General features: G+C 37.2%; 1 protein-coding gene across 3 annotated transcripts in view; it reads left to right on the forward strand.

Moving 5' to 3' along the window:
- Positions 1–22,500, forward strand: part of GRIA2 (glutamate ionotropic receptor AMPA type subunit 2) — a 176,615-nt gene that overhangs the window by 148,920 nt on the left and 5,195 nt on the right. The window lies entirely within an intron of this gene.

Raw genomic sequence — 22,500 nt, forward strand, 5'->3', positions numbered from 1 at the left:
GGGTATATGCCCAGTAGTGGGATTGCTGGGTCATATGGTAATTCTATTTTAACTTTTTAAAGGAAACTCCATACTGTTCTCCGTAGTGGCTGTATCAATTTACATTCCCACCAACAATGCAAGAGGGTTCCTTTTCTCCACACCTTCTCCATCATTTATTGTTTGTAGATTTTTTGATGATGGCCACTCTTACCAGTGTGAGATGATACCTCATTGTGGTTTTGATTTGCATTTCTCTAATGAATAGTGATGTTGAGCATCTTTTCATGTGTCTCTTGGCCATCTGTATGTCTTCCTTGGTGAAATGTCTATTTAGGTCTTCCCCCCACTTTTTAACTGGATTGTTTGTTTTTTTGATATTGGGCTCCATGAGCTGTTTGTATATTTTGGAGATTAGCCCTTTGTCTGTTGTTTCATTGGCAAATATTTTCTCCCATTGTGAATGTTGTCTTTTTGTCTTGTTTATGGTTTCCTTTGCTGTGCAAAAAAGCTTTTAAGTTTAATTAGGTCCCATTTGTTAATTTTTGTTTTTATTTTTATTGAAGTATATGCAGTTAATATACAGAAATCTGTTATTTTTCTCTTCACTAATAACAAAGTATCAGAGAAATTAAGAAAAAAAATTTACAATTGTACCAGTAATAATAAAATACCTGGGAATAAATTTAACCACGGAGGTGAGGATTGTCTTTTTGTCTTGTTTATGGTTTCCTTTGCTCTGCAAAATCTTTTAAGTTTAACTGAGTCCCATTTGTTTATTTTTGTTTTTATTTCCGTTACTCTAGGAGGTGGGTCAAAAAAGATCTTGCTGTGGTTTATGTCCAAGAGTGTTCTTCCTATGTTTTCCTCTAAGAGTTTTATAGTGTCTGGTCTTACATTTGATTCTTTAATCCATTTGGAGTTTATTTTTGTGTATGGTGTTAGGGAGTGTTCTAATTTCATTCTTTTACTTGTAGTTGGCCAGTTTTCCCAGCACCACTTATTGAAGAGGCTGTTTTTTCTCCATTGTATATTCTTGTCTCCTTTATAAAAAATAAGGTGACCATATGTTTGTGGGTTTATCTCTGGGCAGTCTATCCTGTACCACTGATCTATATTTCTGTTTTTGTGCCAGAACCAATTGTGAAATTTTTTGTTCTAGTTCTGTGAAGAATGCCATTGGTAGTTTGATAGGGATTGCACTGAATCTGTAGATTGCTTTGGGTAGTATAGTCATTTTCACAATGTTGATTCTTCCAATCCAAGAACATGGTATATCTCTCTATCTGTTTGTATCGTCTTTAATTTCTTTTATCAGCATCATAGTTTTCTGCATACAGGTCTTTTGTCTTCTTAGGTAGGCTTATTCCTAGGTATTCATTCTTTTTGTTGCAGTGGTAAATGAGAGTGTTTCCTTAATTTCTCTTTCAGATTTTTCATCGTTAGTGTATTGGAATGCAAGAGATTTCTGTGCATTAATTTTGTATTCTGCCACTTTACCAAATTCATTGATTAGCTCTAGTAGTTTTCTGGTAGCATCTTTAGGATTCTCTATGTATAGTATCATGTCATCTGTAAATGACATGTAAATGTGTTGTTCATCATTGTTTGTTTGCTCTTTAATTCTTCTAGGTCCTTGTTAAACATTTCTTGTATTCTGTCCATTCTATTTCCAAGATTTTGGATCATCTTTACTATCATTACTCTGAATTCTTTTTCACGTAGACTGCCTATTTCCTCTTCATTTGTTTGGTCTGGTGGGTTTTTACCTTGCTCCTTCATGTGCTGTGTGTTTCTCTGTCTTCTCATTTTGCTTAACTTAGCGTATTTGGGGTCTCCTTTTTGCAGGCTGCAGGTTCGTAGTTCCCATTGTTTTTGGTGTCTGCCCCCAGTGGGTGGGGTTGGTTCAGTGGGTTGTGTATACTTCCTGGTGGAGGGGACTAGTGCCTGTCTTCTGGTGGATGGGGCTGTATCTTGTCCTTCTTGTGGGCAGGGCTCCGGCCGGTGGTGTGTTTTGTGTGTGTGAACTTAGTACGACTTTAGGCAACCTCTCTGCTAATGGGTGGGGTTGCGTTCCTGTCTTTCTTTGTGTTTGGCATGGGGCCTCAAGCACTGGAGCTTGCTGGCATTTGGGTGGAGCTGGGTCATAGTGTTGAGGTGAAGATCTCTGGGAGAGCTCTTACTGATTGATATTACGTGGGGCTGGGAGGTTTCTGGTGGTCCAGTGTCCTGGACTCGGCCCTCCCACCTCAGATGCTCAGGCCCAACACCTGGCCGGAGCAGTAAGACCCTGCCAGCCACATGGCTCATAATAAAAGGAAGAAAGAAAAACAAACAAACAAAGGCAGAACCCTGGGACAAATGGTAAAAGCAAACCTAAACAGACAAAATCCTAGAAAGAAGCTTACACATACTCACAAAAAGGGGAAAAGGAAGAAAAAAAAAAGATATAGAGCAACCAAACCAATAAAGAAATCCATAATGATAATAAGTACTAAAAACTAATCTAAGATAAACATAAAACCAGAAACAAATTCAACACAGAAAGCAAACCCCAAGTCTACAGTTGCTCCCAAAGTCCCCCTCCTCAACTTGGGATGATTCGTTGTCTATTCAGGTATTCCACAGATGCAGGTACATCAGGTTGATTGTGGAGATTTAATCTGCTGCTCCTGAGGCTGCTGGGAGAGATTTCCCTTTCTCTTCTTTGTTCGCACAGCTCCCGGGGTTCAGCTTTGGATTTGGCCCCGCCTCTGCGTGTAGGTCACCTGAGGGCATCTGTTCTTCGCTCAGACAGGACGGGGTTAAAGGAGCCGCTGATTCGCGGGCTCTGGCTCACTCAGGCTGGGAGGAGGGAGGGGTACAGAGTGCGGGGTGAGCCTGCAGCGGCAGAGGCGGTGTGACGTTGCACCAGCCCGAGGCGCGCCGCGCGTTCTCCCGGGGAAGTTGTTCCTGGATCACGGGACCCTGGCGGTGGCGGCTGCACAGGCTCCCGGGAGGGGAGGTGTGGACGGTGACCTGTGCTCGCACACAGGCTTCTTGGTGGCGGCAGCAGCGGCCTTAGCGTCTCAAGCCCGTCTCTGGGGTCTGTGCTGATAGCCGCGGCTCGCGCCCGTCTCTGGAGATCCTTTAGGCGGTGATCTGAATCCCCTCTCCTCGCGCACCAGGAAACAAAGAGGCAAGAAGAAGTCTCTTGTCTCTTCGGCAGCTCCAGACTTCTCCCGGACCCCCTCCCGGCTAGCCGTGGCACACTAGCCCCTTCAGGCTGTGTTCACGCAGCCAACCCCAGTCCTCTCCCTGCGATCCGACCTCCAAAGCCCAAGCCTTGGCTCCCAGCCCCTGCCCACCCAGCGGGTGAGCAGACAAGCCTCTCGGGCTGCTGAGTGCTGGTCCGCACCGATCCTCTGCGGGAATCTCTCCACTTTGCCCTCCACACCCCTGTGGCTGTGCTCTCCTCCGTGGTTCCGAAGCTTCCCCCCTCTGCCACCCGCAGTCTCTGCCCGCGAAGGGGCTTCTAGTGTGTGGAAACCTTTCCTCCTTCACGGCTCCCTCCCACTGGTGCAGGTCCTGTCCCTGTTCTTTTGTCTCTGTTTTTTCTTTTTTCTTTTGCCCTACCCAGGTACGTGGGGAGTTTCTTGCCTTTTGGGAGGCCTGAGGTCTTCTGCCAGTGTTCAGTGGGTGTTCTGTAGGAGCTGTTCCACTTGTAGGTTTATTTTCGATGTATTTGTGAGGAGGGAGGTTATCTCGATGTCTTACTCTTCTGCCATCTTGAAGGTCCCCCCAGTATTGAATTCTTAAAGACTTAAGGCTACTTAAGTCTTTAAGCTTAGCTTAAGCTGCCTGGGGGATGTCTGTGTTCTATCATTTCAGCTGAAAGTGGCTGGTTTAACAGTGAAAGAAATGTCGAAATTTTATAAGACTTGGCCATTTCCTTTAAAATCAGTTTAAAGACCTTGCATTTCATTAAGCGGTTTCCAAATTCAGAGAAAAATGTATGAGAGGACCATACTGAATGGTCCTTTCTGGGATCAAAGTGCTGTGGAAGGAAAAAGAAAAGGGTATGTCTACTTGCTGAATTATGATTATTGTGGAACATGATAGCTTCTCTGAGAGTGACTGTGTCATTTTGGTCCTTGTCCTCTTTCCATGGCCATTCTCAGCAAATGTCTGTGTCCATCTGGTCATTTCATTTAGAGATCACCCTGCGACTCAAAGGAGAGATGAGAACTCACATTATCCACTGGAAGGATAATCTGACTCTTACCAAATTACAGGAGGCTTTCTGTCAGTGTCCATGTTAAAGAGAAAATGCTCCTGTGCTCCTTTCACATTACCATCAGATCATGAGCATAATTATGCCAGCCAAAAAGGTTCAAACAATAGAAGAAATTTGAGATTAGTCTCTCATCTCAAAACTCTTCTAAAATTTCTGTTTAGATGTGTAGGAGAAGATAAATATCGGTATAAACCTTTGCAAGTACTTTAGATGATTTAGTGTTCAATTCATTTTATTTTTGTGTTTAAGTAAAAGAATCATCATGCCTGTCTTTATTGGATATTTTGCACTAGTTTCCATGGTTACAGATGCAGTCAGAGAGTCCTGGGGAGAACAGAAATAGAATTTTGCGATCATTTAAATATACTGGAATCAAAATCTGAACTAAATATAAATATTGTTGATAAAATTTTGAGAATTCCTTAATTAGACTTCTGATATTTGAAGGAAAACTTGATATAATTTACACTTCACGTTTCCATCATATAATTTTGCTCTATATCATATTGAGTGATGATCAAAAACAAGTTGCTAGTGAAGGTGGCTACTTATGTTCACAGAGAAATGCGATTTTAGAAAAAAAAAAGGCAGTTGGGGAAATCAAGCAATGTCAGATATGGTCAGGGTCCCCAAAAGTGATGTTTAAGATTGCATCAAAGGAAACAAAGAGCCAAGGGGGTGATGTCAGAAGGTAGTGGACAAACCCAGACCCTCTTTCCCCCCAGAGACCCTGACTCAGCAGCAATACATTGACTGATTCTCTTTGGGAGAAACCAGTTAAGAGGCTCCTGCAAACCAAGTGAGTGTGAAACCAGCCATGTCAAACCTTGTAGGAAAATTCATGGCCTCGCTGGCTGTAGTTATCTGGCACAGCATACCACCATCGGGAGGAAACACCCAGCTCTTGGCTTTTCTCTCTAGGGAGAGAAAGAGAAGACCTGACTGTATTTTCAAGTTCTGAATTTTCAAAGGAACTGGGTTCTGTCTTGCCTGAATCTAAGCATTATAAATGGCACCAGGTTGGGGGCTGCTGAGAATAAAGGTGAAGGTTTGGCCCAGCACACACTCACCATAGACCCTCCCTTCCAGCTCAGTGTGGGAAAACTGGGGGAAAACCCCCAACTCCCAGCTTCCCTTTGGGAAGGAAGGAACAAGTTGGAGTGTAGTTCCATTACTTTGGCTTTTCGAGGGGCTGGTTTCTGTCTTGCCTGCTTCAGAGCACTGCTGGGACCTGACACATGCTAGATGTCTGGGGGCTGCTGAGAATGGGAGGGAGCTGATTTTTTGTTGCTGCTTCAGAGACCTCTGGTCCACCAGAGAGAATCCAGTACAGCTGGGTGGCCACTCCCATGTCGGGGGGAGGACAAAAGTGGCATATGCATGCAATGTTCTGGCCTTTTGTGGGGTACCTTGGGGACTGCCTCTGTCTTGCCTGACTTGGGCCCAGCATACTCTATAAGCCTGGGGTCCACTGAGAATAAAAAAGACCTCAGAGGCTTATTCTAGCTGTAGAGAACCTGCAATACTACAGACAGATACCAAAGGAGCAAGACATTATGAGCTTTGGAAAAAAGATACTGGCAAATCCTTCTAATTGGGAGTTCACACACACAAGTCCAAAGAAAACACATCCACAGAAAATGTTTGAGAGGCCTTTAGAATATGAAACCCGGCTGATTGGTGAAGGTCTATCCCTATACAAAGTTGGTCCATAAAGACTAGGAGAGGTGGCTATTTTTTAAAATGCACAGATCCCAGCATAAACTTACAAGACACAGGAAAAACAACCACAGAAAAATGTGTCCCAAGGAAAAAAATTTAATCTCCATAAACCAACCTAAAAAAATGGAGATACATGGATTACCTGACAAAGAATTCAAAATTACTGTTACACATATGCTCAAAGAGCTCAGGAAAATGATGCATGAACAAACTGAGAATATTAACGAAGAGGTAAAAAATATAAAGAAAAGAACCAAACAAATTTTGGAGAAGAAGACTACAATGACAGAATTAAAAATTCACTGAAGGGATTTAACATCAGACTTGATCAAGCAGGAGAAAGAATCAGAAAACTCAAGACAAGTCATTTGAAAATATCCAGCGGATCCATAAAAAACAAGGAATGCAAAATATGAAGAAAGCCTAAGGGGCGTATGGAATACTGTCAAGGGGATCAATAAACACATTATGGGAGTTTCAGAAGGAGAAGAGAGAGAGAAAGGGTCAGAAAGCTTATTTAAAGAAATAATGGTCAAAATTGTTTCTAAATCTAGGGGTGGGATGGGGAATGGACCTCCAGATTCATGAAACACAAAGAATCTTAAATAGGAGGAACTCAAAAAAAGTTTACAATGAAAAACATTACAATCAAATTGTCAAATATCAAAGGCAAGGAGAGAATTTTGAAAACAGCAAGAGAAGTGTGCCTTGTCACATACACATGAGCACCCGTAAGACTCCTAGTAGATTTGTCAGCAGAAACCTTGTAGGTCAGAGGGAGTGAGAGGATGTATTCAAAGAGCTGAAAGAAAAAAAAAATACTGTCAACCAAGAAGGATATATCTCCTTCAAAAATTAAGGAGAAATAAGACTTTCCCAGATAAACTAAAGCTGAGAGAAATGATCAATACTATACCTGCCTTGCAGGAAATGTTAAAGGAGGTCCTTCTTGTTAAAATGAAAGGATGCTAGACAGAAACGAAAAGCATATGTAAGTACAGAGCTCACTGGTAAAGGTACATATGTAGATAAATACACAATACTAAAATGCCATAACAATGACGTGTAAGTCTCTTTTAATTCTGGTATAGAGGTTAAAATATAAAAGTATAAAAATAACTATACACATATGTTAATGGATACACAATATAAAAAATAATTTGTGGCATCTATAACATACAGTGTGAGGGGGGAAGTAAAAGAGTAGAGAATAATTAAGAACAAAATAGAAAAGATTCAAATAAAATTAGAAATAAAAGGGAAGACATTATAACTAATGCTTCAGAAATTTAAAAATAAATGAGACTACCGTGAAAGAGTATATGCCGAAAAACTGGATAACCTAGAAGAAATGGATAGATTTCTAGAAACATACAATCTACTAAGTTTGTATCATGAAGAAATAGAAAATCTGAATAGACCTATACTAGTAAGGAAAGTGAATCAGTAATCAAAAAAAATCCCAATAAAGAAAAGCAAGTGACCAGAGAGCTTCAATGGAGAATTTTACCAAACATTTAAAGAATTAATGACAATTGTCAAATTCCTCCAAAAAATAGAAGAGAAGGGAACACTTCCAAACTCATTTTACAAGGCCAGAAATGCCAAAGACACTACAAGAAAAGAAAACTACAGGCAAATATCCCAGATAAATATAGATGCAAAAATCCTCAGCAAAATAATAGCAAACCAAATTCAACAGAAAGTTAAATGGATCATACACCATGACCAAGTGGGATTAATCTTTGAGATGCAAAGATGTTTCAGCCTATGGAAATCAATCAGTGTGATATTATCACAATAATATAATAAAGAATAAAAATCACATCATCATCTCAGTAGATGCAGAAAAAGCATTTGAAGTAATTGAACACACTTTCATGATATAAACATTCAATAAACTAGGAATATAAAGAAATTACCTCAACATAATGAAGTCCATATTTGAACCCCATGGCTGACATCATACTCAGTGTTGAAACTGAAACATCTTCTTCTAAATTAGTAGCAAGACAAGGATGCCTACTCTTATCACCTTTATTCAACACAGTACTGAAATTAGAGAAATTAGGCAACAAAAAAAAATAAAAGTCACCCAAATTGGAAAATAAGTAAAATTATCTCTGTTCACAGATGACTTAATCTTATATATAGAAAACTCAAAGAATTCCACAAAAAACTGTTAGAAATTTAGTAAATTTGCCAGATACAAAATCAATATACAAATACCAGTTGCATTTCTATACACTAACAATGAACAATCTGAAAAGAAAATTAAGAAAAAGTCCCATTTACAACAGCATCAAAAAGAATAAAATATAATACTTAAGAATAAACTTATTCAACGTATGGAATACTGTCAAGGGGATCAATAAACACATTATGGGAGTTTCAGAAGGAGAAGAGAGAGAGAAAGGGTCAGAAAGCTTATTTAAAGAAATAATGGTCAAAATTGTTTCTAAATCTAGGGGTGGGATGGGGAATGGACCTCCAGATTCATGAAACACAAAGAATCTTAAATAGGAGGAACTCAAAAAAAGTTTACAATGAAAAACATTACAATCAAATTGTCAAATATCAAAGGCAAGGAGAGAATTTTGAAAACAGCAAGAGAAGTGTGCCTTGTCACATACACATGAGCACCCGTAAGACTCCTAGTAGATTTGTCAGCAGAAACCTTGTAGGTCAGAGGGAGTGAGAGGATGTATTCAAAGAGCTGAAAGAAAAAAAAAATACTGTCAACCAAGAAGGATATATCTCCTTCAAAAATTAAGGAGAAATAAGACTTTCCCAGATAAACTAAAGCTGAGAGAAATGATCAATACTATACCTGCCTTGCAGGAAATGTTAAAGGAGGTCCTTCTTGTTAAAATGAAAGGATGCTAGACAGAAACGAAAAGCATATGTAAGTACAGAGCTCACTGGTAAAGGTACATATGTAGATAAATACACAATACTAAAATGCCATAACAATGACGTGTAAGTCTCTTTTAATTCTGGTATAGAGGTTAAAATATAAAAGTATAAAAATAACTATACACATATGTTAATGGATACACAATATAAAAAATAATTTGTGGCATCTATAACATACAGTGTGAGGGGGGAAGTAAAAGAGTAGAGAATAATTAAGAACAAAATAGAAAAGATTCAAATAAAATTAGAAATAAAAGGGAAGACATTATAACTAATGCTTCAGAAATTTAAAAATAAATGAGACTACCGTGAAAGAGTATATGCCGAAAAACTGGATAACCTAGAAGAAATGGATAGATTTCTAGAAACATACAATCTACTAAGTTTGTATCATGAAGAAATAGAAAATCTGAATAGACCTATACTAGTAAGGAAAGTGAATCAGTAATCAAAAAAAATCCCAATAAAGAAAAGCAAGTGACCAGAGAGCTTCAATGGAGAATTTTACCAAACATTTAAAGAATTAATGACAATTGTCAAATTCCTCCAAAAAATAGAAGAGAAGGGAACACTTCCAAACTCATTTTACAAGGCCAGAAATGCCAAAGACACTACAAGAAAAGAAAACTACAGGCAAATATCCCAGATAAATATAGATGCAAAAATCCTCAGCAAAATAATAGCAAACCAAATTCAACAGAAAGTTAAATGGATCATACACCATGACCAAGTGGGATTAATCTTTGAGATGCAAAGATGTTTCAGCCTATGGAAATCAATCAGTGTGATATTATCACAATAATATAATAAAGAATAAAAATCACATCATCATCTCAGTAGATGCAGAAAAAGCATTTGAAGTAATTGAACACACTTTCATGATATAAACATTCAATAAACTAGGAATATAAAGAAATTACCTCAACATAATGAAGTCCATATTTGAACCCCATGGCTGACATCATACTCAGTGTTGAAACTGAAACATCTTCTTCTAAATTAGTAGCAAGACAAGGATGCCTACTCTTATCACCTTTATTCAACACAGTACTGAAATTAGAGAAATTAGGCAACAAAAAAAAATAAAAGTCACCCAAATTGGAAAATAAGTAAAATTATCTCTGTTCACAGATGACTTAATCTTATATATAGAAAACTCAAAGAATTCCACAAAAAACTGTTAGAAATTTAGTAAATTTGCCAGATACAAAATCAATATACAAATACCAGTTGCATTTCTATACACTAACAATGAACAATCTGAAAAGAAAATTAAGAAAAAGTCCCATTTACAACAGCATCAAAAAGAATAAAATATAATACTTAAGAATAAACTTATTCAAGGAGGTAAAAGACTTGTATGCTGAAAACTCCAAAAGATTGCTGAAAGAAATTAAAGAAGACACAATAAATGGAAAGACATCCCTTGTTCCTGGATTAAAAGACAATATTGTAAAATGTCCCTACTACACAAAGTGATCTAAGGATTTAGTGCAATCCCTATCAAAATCAAATCTTTTTTTTTTTTGCAGAAATAGAAAAACATTCCTAAAATTCATATGGAAATGCAAAGAATCAGAAATAGCTAAACCAGTCTTGACAAACAAGAACACAGCTGGAAGCCTTACACTCCCTGACTTCAAAACATTTTAGAAAGGTACAGTAATCAAAACATTATGGCACTGGCATAAAGACACACTTATAGGCCAGTGGAACAGAAGAGAGATCCCAGAAATAAACCCATGCGTGTACATTTAAGTGAACTTTGACAAAGGCGTTAAGACCCCACAGTGGGGAAATGATAGTGTTGAGATAACTGGATATCTATATGTAAAAGGACAAAATAGGGCCCTTGTATTATACCATACACAGAAACCAACTAAAAATGGATTAACTCTCTAAAAGCAAGATCTGAAACAGTAAAGCTTCCATAAGAAAACAAAGGAGATAAGCTTCAGGACTTTGGTCCTGGCAAGGATATCTTGGCTATGACACTAAGAGCACAGGCAACAAAAGCAAAAGTAGACCAGTGGACTGCATTAAATTCGGAAGCTTTTGTGCGGCAAAGGAAACAATCCACCGAGTGGAAAGGCAAACTATGGAGAGGAGGAACATATTTGGAAACCATATATCTGATAAAGGTACATATGCAAAATATCTAACAACTCAGTGGCAAAAACCTAATAACCTCATTAACAAATTGGAAAAGGACTTTAATGGACATTTCTCCAAAGACCAACAAATGGTCAGCAGGTTATACAAAAGGGTGCTCAGTACCACTGGTCATCAGGGAGGTGCAGGTCAACACCACGATGAGATAGTGCACACACCGGTTAGGGTGGCCATTAGAAAAGAGAAAAAAGGGGCTTCCCCGGTGGTGCAGCAGTTGAGAGTCCGCCTGCCGATGCAGGGGACGCGGGTTCGAGCCCCGGTCCGGGAGGATCCCACATGCCGCGGAGCAACTAGGCCCGTGAGCCACAACTACTGAGCCTGCGCGTCTGGAGCCTGTGCTCCGCAACGAGAGAGGCCGCGACAGTGAGAGGCCCGCGCACCGCCATGAAGAGTGGCCCCCGCTCGCCGCAACTAGAGAAAGCCCTCGAACAGAAACGAAGACCCAGCACAGCCAAAACTAGCTAACTAACTAACTAACTAAATAAATAAATAAAGGAGTTCCTTTAAAAAAAAAAAAAAAGATCGCAAACCCTTTTACGTTAGAATAGTGAGCCAACAGACTCCAAATTTGCCCGTAATTGCCTACATCTTTTAATTGCCTTTAAAAACCCACACTTAAAACGCTCGATTCTTGTTGTTGAGGTTAAGGAAGTTCAGTCAACGTGTTTTAGGAGCAAATCCCGCATTGAAGAAAAAGTTATTTCTGATCCTTGGTAATCTCAGACGGCCTCAGCATTCTCGTCTTTGACTGCAGGGCTTGGGTTATAAACTACCTCTCAAACTCTGTTTGCATTTGAAAGAGTATGACATTTGTGAAGAATTAACCGTTCAAGCCATTCTTGAGTGTGCCTTGTGAAGGTTGACTTACGACTTTTCTTAACATCCAGTTCCACTTTGTTGCCGTTTTTATTGTTACAGCTTTTAGCAAGATCTTTGGAACTAAAACTTGCCTCCTAAGTATTTTCATATCCTGGTCCTAATTCTGACTTTAGTAATTGCTTTCATTTTCATAATACAGATGAATCAAATACATGAAAATAACTATCATCTCTTCCTTAAATTTTCCCATCACCAGCCTAAGAATTCTGAATTATGTTTTCAAACCCTTCATTCTATATCTTTACCTTTTAAATGTAGGTTTCTCAGTATTATTCTTTTCTCTTTTTTTCCGTTCCCACCATGTGGCTTGTGGGATCTTGGTTCCCTGACCAGGGATTGAACCTGGGCCCTCGGCAGTGAGAATGTGGAGTCCTAACCACTGGACAGTCAGGGAATTCCCAGCATTATTCTTAAAGTGTGGTGTCTAGACATGGTATGTGACTTTTTCTAACTAGAAAGGATTTTAGCTGGATTCTGTCAATTCAGATTTCAGACCAATTTCAACCTGAACTCTTGTGTTTTTTGGCAACATAGTGTTTACATTTTCTTTTTTTAAAAGGAGGGAAAAAAACAAAGAATGCCTTTAGCTAGAGAATGACTCTCCAGTTACTACAGACACATCATTCTATACTACCCCTTTCCTGTCTGTTTCACTCACATTTCCTTCTTGGCCCTCAGGGTATTTGAAGTTACAGCTCTGTTACCTAGACTTGATTCCATTTAAAACCCTCGAGTCCATTAGCTTTTGTGGTAACTGTAGCATACCTAATAGCTTGCCCTAAAAGTGTTGCTTACTGAAAACCTGGGTGATCTTAAGGTGAATTTTGGTTAGCCTCATGTCTATCATTCTGTGAGTATGCAGTTGATTGAAACCACGTGCCAGATATTCTCGTCATCCTTGTTAAATTTTACCTTGGATTTTGGCTTATTTGCCCAAGCCCATAAAATTGAAATATTGATTCTGTTATCTATTATATAACTATCTGAAACTTTGAAGCGTTTGTCATTTATGTATTCATCCAAATTGACTGAATCGCTGAACACAGTGGGGCTATGTATGGAATCAGTGCTATAACAAAAGTTTCCCTTCAGCACAGTATTTGCATGTTAATTAATAACCAATACTCTTTGGGTGTGACTGATATTTTAATTATAAACCCATCTAATTCTGATAACCATAACTCTCCATTTAATCAACAAGGATAATATGAGCTATTTTGTCAAACACTGATGATACTCAAGATATCTGTTCACTATAGACCTTAAATGCATTAATTGAGTAACCCTATTAAAAATAAAAGACGGGACCAGAGGGGACCACTTGCTCTTCCTCTTGCTTTATCAATTCACATTATATGCCTGTGTGCACATATGGGTCATAAATAAGATGTATTAGTAGAACACTTTAGTACTGACATTTACCATTTGGAAGGGAATGAAAATGTATGGAAATACCAATTACATTTTAAAATTTAAAGACATCATTTTCCAAGCAGAAAATAATCAGAAGGATATGATTCTCTTAATAATATATGCATTAACCTGACTCTATTTTTCACATTTGAAAGTAATTTCAAAATGCCAGTGAGAACACTGAGGCATAACTTAGCTTTGCTTTTGGTTGATTAAAATGCTGCCACAAATCCAATTTATTTAAGCCTCAGTTTACTTTTTAATAAATTATACAGAAATATTTAACTGAATTTCTCTAAATTTTATAATATTGTCAAGTGATTTGTTTCTTCTTAATAAAACATTGCTTATCTGAATACTACTCTTCAGTATTTTTCTGATTTAGTGCATATACACATGTACTGAAGATTTGAGTATCCAGATTGTAGTCTTGGTTCTTCTGGGGCTGACAAACTATGCTAATTTAGACAAGTTATTTAATCTCTCTGAGTCTTTGCTTCTAAAATAAAGGGCTTGGAATACAGTACGTGATTTTTAAGGTCCATTCCAGTGCTAATCCTTTGAAAATTTTAAGCTGTTAAAAGTCCTTTTAGTTATATGCTTTCATAAATACTTGTTCAGTTTTTAAGAAACTGAGAAATCGCTAGAAATATAGTTTAATGTGAATCTTGTTAATATTATTGGAGAATTAGTTTTATTTAAAATGACATATTACCCGTATAGAAAAATCCTCATGAAATCAAACCACACTTCTGTAAAATATTTTATTAACTGCAATCATTTATAAATAGGTAATTATTGCATTTTAATAAGAAAGAGAAAAACATACTGTGAGACTTCATACAAAGTGTTCATAATTACTTCAGACATCTGATTTTAATGATTCTAAAAATATTTCCCACTGACTTGACTCGTGACTTCAAGGAATTGACAATTTCTGAATATAAATTTTTCTTTTATTTTAAATCCAAGAAGTTATAGTGTTAAACATCAAATTTTACTAAAACTAAGCGAGCAAAAGAATGTCTAAGAAAATATTCATATTGACTTTATTCAAATGTTTCCTATTTTTTTTACATGAAGCAAATGGTGTGGTTTTTGATTGTATTAAAAAATCAGTATATGAGCAAAAACTCATGTTTTTCAGCTAAAGGATGAGTAAGAAGTGTTAAGTTGATAGAATTAAATTCTCTAAAAATATTTATTTGTATGACACAACTTGTTAATTTTCCCTTCCCCCTTAATTTGCAGGGACCATTTCTGTAGCTGCAGTTTTTTGTTTTTTTTTCCATCAGGGAAAATAATGCACTTCTTTTTAAATTTAAAGAAAAACCTAAAAAATAGTCTTACTTTTATGACATAAACTTTCATTAGCAAAACTGATTTAAAAAGACTCAGAAGAGGTCTAGGGATTTTATCATATGTGACAGTTATAATTGACATACTGAACACTTTCTAGGTTTTCTTGGTTTGTTTTTTATTTTTCTTTCATTTTTGTGTTGCTATTGTTGGCAAATGAAGGGGAAAAGTGGTATCAAAACTATGAAATAAGAGCCAAGTTTCAAAGCACTTTTTTATTATTATACTGTTTTTATCTATGTTTTACAGCATGTTCTCAGCATATACCCTCAAGAATGAATTTACATATTGGAATATAAATACAATGTTTCCTTGATATGTATGCTGTGGGGGTACCACCTACCAAAGTCTTGTGTTAGTGTTAGCAATTAAAGCCCCTGAAATGAGGACAACATGGATTTATGTCTTAAGTATTGTACTCTCTTCTAAGTAACCTCAATCAAATACTATTCAAGTATGTTGAGGAGATAAGTAATGTTCTACTTCAAAATTTTCATTACAAGGAGTGGTTTTTATTGGGGGAATCGCATTAAAACAAAACCACTTCTAGTGTTGGACAAAGGCGTAAAAGAAGATTTAGATCTTCTATTTGCCAGCGTAATTTATTCTTCAGATTTTTATCCTACCAGTCAGAGGAATAGTTGTGCCTTTGTCTGTAAAGCTAATATCCCCATCATGGCCTTTGACAGCCTCTCTTTCTAATTATCAAAGGCGTTGCTCTAAAATTGATACCCTAATTATGTCTTTAGTCTTTCTGTCTCCATAGGCTACTTCTCCCTGGCCTTCAATCTATGTTTAGATGTTCTGCAATGTTGTAAAGTCCTTCTTGGGACAGTACTTTCCTTTATCTTCTTCCTTTCCTTTAGCTGATAAATTTATAAATTTGCTTCCTAAGACCCCTTTTTCCATTCCAGCCACTCTCTCCTTCATTCTTTCAAATCTGACCTCCCTTAGAACTTTGAAAATAACCTTCCTAAAAAGAGTCACTTAATGCCATTCTTGCCATATTGAACTGTTTTGTGTGTGTTTTCATGCTTTATATAAATGATGCCATGTTTAATACCACTGTGCAAATTCTTTTGGTACGTTTTCCTCCCTTAGTTCATGAAATCCCAGTGCTTTCTCACATTTCTCTTATTTTGCTAACCATTCGGTTCTTTCCTTCACTGACCTCTTCACTTCTCTCCAGGACTGTGTACCAAGGCCACATGCTTTGTTCTTCCTACAACTTGTTTTGTAAGAGTTTCACAAAAGTAATTTTATAATCTTTGATGTTTAAATACCATTCATATTTAATATACGTAGTAAAGAAAACTATAGAAAGATGAAGTTTTCCAAGTCAGTATTGTATAATTTAGCTTCATCCAGAGAGATACGGGGATGTGAAGACTTCTAGTGACACACAACACAAAGGGACAAGAGACACTCAATTCAAAATATTAAGATTTTCTCGATTCAATTTGACTATATGTTGTTTATGTTGGAAATTACATCTAAATAGAAGATGAACAACAGATGCACTCTACTGGGGGGTAACCTTACTACAGAAAATTAAAATTCCAGGGTATGCGTGTGGATTTTTAAAATTTTGATCTCAAATAAGTGACTATAACTCAGAAGCACAGACAGATTTGTGTAGGGATGGCATGTTTGTAAACAGCAAAGAATAACAGAATGAAACCTATGTGGAATTCTTTTTTTTTTTTTTGGCTTTTAATTATTTTTATTGGACTACAATTGATTTACTTTATAATTTGCTTTATAACTGTGTTAGTTTCTGCCGTACAATGAAGTGATTCAGCTCTATGTATACATACCCCCCCTTCCTCTTGGACCTCCCTCCACCCCCTCCCATCCCACCCCGCTACGTCACCACAGAGCACCGAGCTGAGCTCCCTGTGCTCTACAGCAGGTTCCCACTAGCTATCGATTTTTCACGTGGTAGGGTGTATATGTCAATCCTAATCTCCCAATTCATCCCACCTCCCCTTCCCCCGCTGTGTCCACATGTCCGTTCTCTACGTCTACATCTCTATTCTTGCCCTGCAAATAGGTTCATCTGTACCATCTTTCTAGATTCCACATATACGCGTTAATATACAATATTTGTTTTTCTCTTTCTGACTTACTTCACTCTGTATGATAGACTCTAGGTCCATCCACATCTCTACAAATGACCTATTTCTTTTCTTTATATGGCTGAGTAATATTTGTATATATGTACTATGTCTTCTTTATCCATCCTTCTGTCGATGGACGTTTAGGTTGCTTCAGTGTCTTGACTATTGTAAATAGTGCTACAATGAACATTGAGGTACATGTATCTTTTTGAATTATGGTTTTCTCAGGGAGGTATCACCTCACACCGGTCAGAATGGCCATCATCAAAATATCTACAAACAATAAATGCTGGAGAGGGTGTGGAGAAAGGGAACCCTCTTGCACTGTTGGTGGGAATGTAAATTGATACAGCCACTATGGAAAACAGTACGGAGGTTCCTTAAAAAACTAAAAATAGAATTACCATATGACCCAGCAATCCCACTACTGTGGAATTCTTTTTTGCCTGATAAAAGTAGTTGTTTCCAGGGACAGTGTGAATTTCTGCTGATATCTAGAATGAAGCGATGGGCCCTGCTATGAGTTCCACAGGAATGCTAAAGAATCAGGAAAAATGATGAAATTCTAAAAGGAAGGGCAATTCTCTTTTGTCTTAAATACGTTTTTATAGAATGCCAACCAAATGGCTTAGAAAATATAGGTTATTTATTCACAGGTTATTAATGACTTTCTAATCTTCACATTCAGGAGGCTCTAGATCAAGGTTTTTCACCCACAGATAGAATTACCTTATTAGTTGTTATACTATCTCAGACATTGTAATTTTCCTAGAAAGAAAAGAGAGGTTTTCATGAAAAGTGTCTCTATTAATGTTCAAAGTGAAAGTGAGATCTAAAATTATTATAATGGGGAGTGGGGCTCCAACAACTTTATAAACTTACCCTGGGCTAAAGTCATATCAGCCGTTCAGGAATCTCTGTTTAGAACCTTTGGACCTCATTCGTATTTGGAAATCATTTTGAACTCCCATGCTAGCAAAAAATGTTCTGCTGACATTGTGAGAAGGTATTCGATATTTTATTAGAAATTAGTGGGTAAATAAGGTTTTTTTGTTTGCTTTGTTTTGTTTCTTTCTTTTTTTTTTTTTTTTGGAAAGTGAACTGTGTAAGAGTTAATAGACTAAGCAGTAAGGAATGTCTGCCAGGCAGCACCAGTATTTTCTTAACTCTTGAAACCATGTATACGTTTCATAAGGATAACAACCATTTCCTTTAAAAAGTTACTTTTTCCCCAAAGGGAAAAGGCCTATTTAGCTGGTAGAGAAATTAATGCCTGTATTATTGTATATGAGGAAAAAATAAAATTTAATTACAATGACTGTTGGCTTCTTTCACAAGAAAAGAAGCCATCGTTTTCTTAGATATAATTACATCAGGTGTGTTTACTTTATATAGAACTTCTCCCCAACAGTACTAGACAATGGGTATATTTTCTCTCTAAGGAAATATTAAAATTATTTTCTATGAAATATTAGTCAAATTGATATCCCTATGACTAATATCATATCAAAGTATGGGAAGGGAATTGAATAGCCATGTTCAAAGAGCCTTGACTCCTTAAGAAACACAAGCTAATCAGTGTTGTCTTGATCAAGCTGTGATTTCTCTCCTCTTAACAAAGTGTCACTTATCTCGTCATCAAAATATGATGGCAGATGCCATCCTGAAGAAAGTCACTTCATTTTATCATACTTACTGAAAGAGTAGTTTCCTTGATTTAATATATAAACTTAGAAAGTACAGTGTTCCTTGGCTTAGCTGTGGTGGAGACTTAGATTTGCAGAGAGGTAGGAAAGGAAATTGTAATGATCCTGAGAAAGACTTAGAACTTTTACCTAGGGCCATCTTGGAACTTGCCATCTTGGAAACAGAGATTGGAAACCAGTGTCCCAGCCCTTCATTTTCCTTCTTCATTGCATCATTGTCTTCTCTCAGGACAAGAACTCAGACTAGTATTACAAATGATCGAAAAGTATGTGGTTTACTTAAAAGGTCAGAATGGTTTGCTTGTGTTCCCTCTTCTACTGTGCTAAACCATGCTCAAATTTAGACACTGCTTATGAGGGTAGTGATCATCATTGCCTAGCGCTCATTTTTGAAGTCCGCACAAAGAGGCTGATTGAATCCATTTGATCAGCATGTGACTTGCATTTTTCAGACAGTTGCCCAAATTTCCTGGATGCTTTTGATGTAGAATAATGTCTGTAATTTGAATTGATGAAATACAGAATATTAATAGGAAGTTCTGTTTTTTGTGCATGGGATTATTATTAACCTGGGAAAAAAATCCCTGTTTTTGTTTTTTTTTTTTCATTTTAGTCTATTTGTAAATATATTCTAAGAAACAAGTGGTCAAGAGACTGAAGACTGTAGTGTGCTTTCCAGTGTATCAGACCATTAACTTGCAGATTAGGTGAAATTAAACATTGTCACTTAAACTGTCTTGGCAATAAAATAATGATAAATTATTCAGGCTCTTGGATGGGAAGCCTAGGGGAGAATTTCACTTTGCCTTTGGATTGCTTTCCTGCAGGTTACTTTTGCTGTGGTTTTGGAAAACAGGATTTCTAGGCATCACCTATTTAGTTATTTAGTTCAGACTAACAACTTTTCTGACATTGTCAATAGAAATTAAACACAAATCCCTTGAACTGTCTCTCAGTACAAAATGTAGTCTGATTTTTCCTATTCTTTTTTTGAAGGCAGCTAGAAAGTTCAAATAAATAAATGCCTTGTCCTAATGGATGATAGTTTTCAACATAACAGAATTGTATTGTTTGTGAATTACTGTACTTGCACACCTTTGGCCAAATCTGTTCAAACAAATATTGTTGAACAGATATGGTTATGAATACATTTCACTAACTTTGTTAAGAAAGTAAACAGTAAACTAACACCTGGGAGACACATGAATTAACCCATTGTGAAAAAAATGTACAACTTTCAAAAATTCTGACCTATGAAAAAATTCCTTTCAGTTTTATGCAAATCAGCAGTAGTTTCAGATCTTAGATAATTTGTAGATTTTATTAATCCACAATTATATCATAAACTCCTGCTCAGTTAAAATGCCATGTTATAATATGTGTGAAGCCTGATTATTAACAGTGACTGATTTAACTTAATAGAAGCTTGTACTTTGTAGGTCTAGATTAACATGTCAGAACTTGCTTATCTTCCAAGTGAGACAGAAACCACTAAGACAGGGATGGAGTAACTTAATCAAAACACTATATAGCTGTGTGCATTTTTTTCCTAGATTGCTTGTTAAAAGCCTTTACTCTTTAGAAAGAATATTCTATTTATACATTGAGAAATATATTTAAACTAATGGGAAAGCATTTATGAATGAAATAGGACATTTTCCTTCACTTAGTGAATATTAGCTTTGACATGACTTGCGACATTTAAATGTCCTCTCAAAACTGTAATCTTTAAAGAGAAGTTATCTTGAGTTTAATTTGTATTTTTCCTTTTACTTCATTGCTATTTTTTGGATTTTCTCTGAAGAGCATCCATATTTATGAAACATTTAATGTAATATTTTAATGATCCAAAATTGATATTTCAAACTTGGAATAATTGACATATTTAATGGATGATTTTATTTTAAAAATTGTGTAACTTCATTTTGAAATCTATCAGCCTATGATTTTGTTCCAAAACATTTTGATATTGTTACCAAACTCAGGTTAGGCTGCTCGCCACTCAAAAGCCAATAGTTATAGAGGCAAGTGTTGGTAGGAAGAAAACTGCTTTAATAAGAAAAGCCAGCAACCTGGGGAGAAGGTGGACTCTTGTCCTGAAACCAACTCTGAAGATTCTGCTCAGTTGTGATAGGTTTTCAAGGGAAAAATGGGGAAAGAATCTCAGTGAATTATTGAGGCAGGAGGTTGGGTTCTGCTTCATCCTTCATGGCATGTAGGCTGGCTGACATTCTTCCGACATGATCTTGCCTACGTGATCTACCTGCAGGATTGCTTAGGGCAGCTGTTGGGGGTGGAGAGCTACTCATTTTTACCTGCTGAATTCTTCATTCTTCCTCCTTTTAAACTAGGAAAAGAATGAACACGTTGGGCAAGGCGTGGTGTACATTCAGGAGAGCATAAGTCAGGAGTTAAGTTACATTGCTTAGTGATCTCGTTCCTATAATTAGGTTTTTAAGGTTAGAGGGGGACAGAAATGAGTAAATAGGAAATGGGCAAAGAGCTGCTTTCAATTCCCCACTGTCAAACATCATTCCATTTCTATGGGATCAGGGACGAAGGTCCATCTTCTGCAACTTCTTCATGCTGACATGGGGTGCTGTATTCTCAGAGTGGAGGATGTCGACATGAGTATATAGCATCTCTTTCCTGACAATTTTCGTTGACCACTTACATATGCAGGCAGAGCAAGCTACAATTATTTTGATGCCCACAAAGGCATAGATTATTATGAGCAATCGTGTTAATCCCATTCTCTTGAGGCCAGTTCTTGGAATGGTGCTGGCCATAGACTCAGTACTGCTCAAGTTGGAGTAGCTTATGTCATGGCTGCAGTCTGGCTTTTTCCCACTGGTGGCAGTTACAGTATCTGTAAAACAACTCAGGAAGGTGCATCAGACACTGAGTCTGTGACTCTGTTGTCCTGATCATTAAGTGCTCGAGGCCACTCTTTGTGACTCAGGGAGGCCTGGGAGACTTCAGCTTTTCTATGACCAGAGGCAGGAGACGTGCAGGGGCCTTTGTACTTGGCGGTGGGTTGGGGCGATGAGCTACAGGGTTCTGCTTGGTTCCAATATCACTTGTTTTTTGTGGGAATTCACATTACAAAAAGATCTTGAAGTTTAATAATATTTCATGGTATATACTCAGAGACAAATATTGTAGCATCTGCCAATTTGGTAGAGAACATGAGGGCAGAATATAGGAGAATAAAACAATATAAATATCTTCTCCAGTAGACAAAGAGGCAGATAAATAAAAAATGGTCTTATTCTTTCTAACCAATTCCAGAATATTCACTTAGCATACATTAATTATGAGCCTCTATGTGCAAGATATTGTGCCATGCACTATGGTCACGAGATTAACATTTCCCTAGTTGGTGTCCTGATGGAGCTTTCACCCTCATAGATGTATTTTCATGACAGAGAGGAAGCCTGATTGACTGGGTAATCAAGTTTTAAATCTGTAATCTCAAGAAGGGGCATTGTTTAGAAATAGAAATAGATTTAAGAGTGGTTTAGGTACATTATTAAAGGATCGACATATTATTAATGGGTAAGAAACTTTTATAAATTTGGGGTGAAAATATCTTTGGGGAAGGACATCTGGGTCTTTTCATAGCCCAGACAACAGGGCTGACATGGCCCATGGGCTGTCTCAGCACTGCAGCCCCTATTCACCTGGGGACAATAAAAAAATGCAGCCAATGTCTGAGCACCTCTCCCTGTTAATGTGTATTCTAAACTCCAGCGATGTAAGCCTACTCCATACTTCATTTACTCTTGACCGTGAATTTTCACCAAAATACAGTGCTTTCACATATATGTAAAGCTACTCTTCTCCCTCGGGCAGCATTTTAAGCAAATTTGGATTTATATTATGTCTCCTTATTTGATTTATTCTTGCTTTTTCTATGATAAAGGTTATATTTTTTAAATTCCTTAGAGTAAAAAGC

Source organism: Physeter macrocephalus, chromosome 7 (genome assembly GCF_002837175.3).
Source record: "Physeter macrocephalus isolate SW-GA chromosome 7, ASM283717v5, whole genome shotgun sequence".
Taxonomy (NCBI): domain Eukaryota; kingdom Metazoa; phylum Chordata; class Mammalia; order Artiodactyla; family Physeteridae; genus Physeter; species Physeter macrocephalus.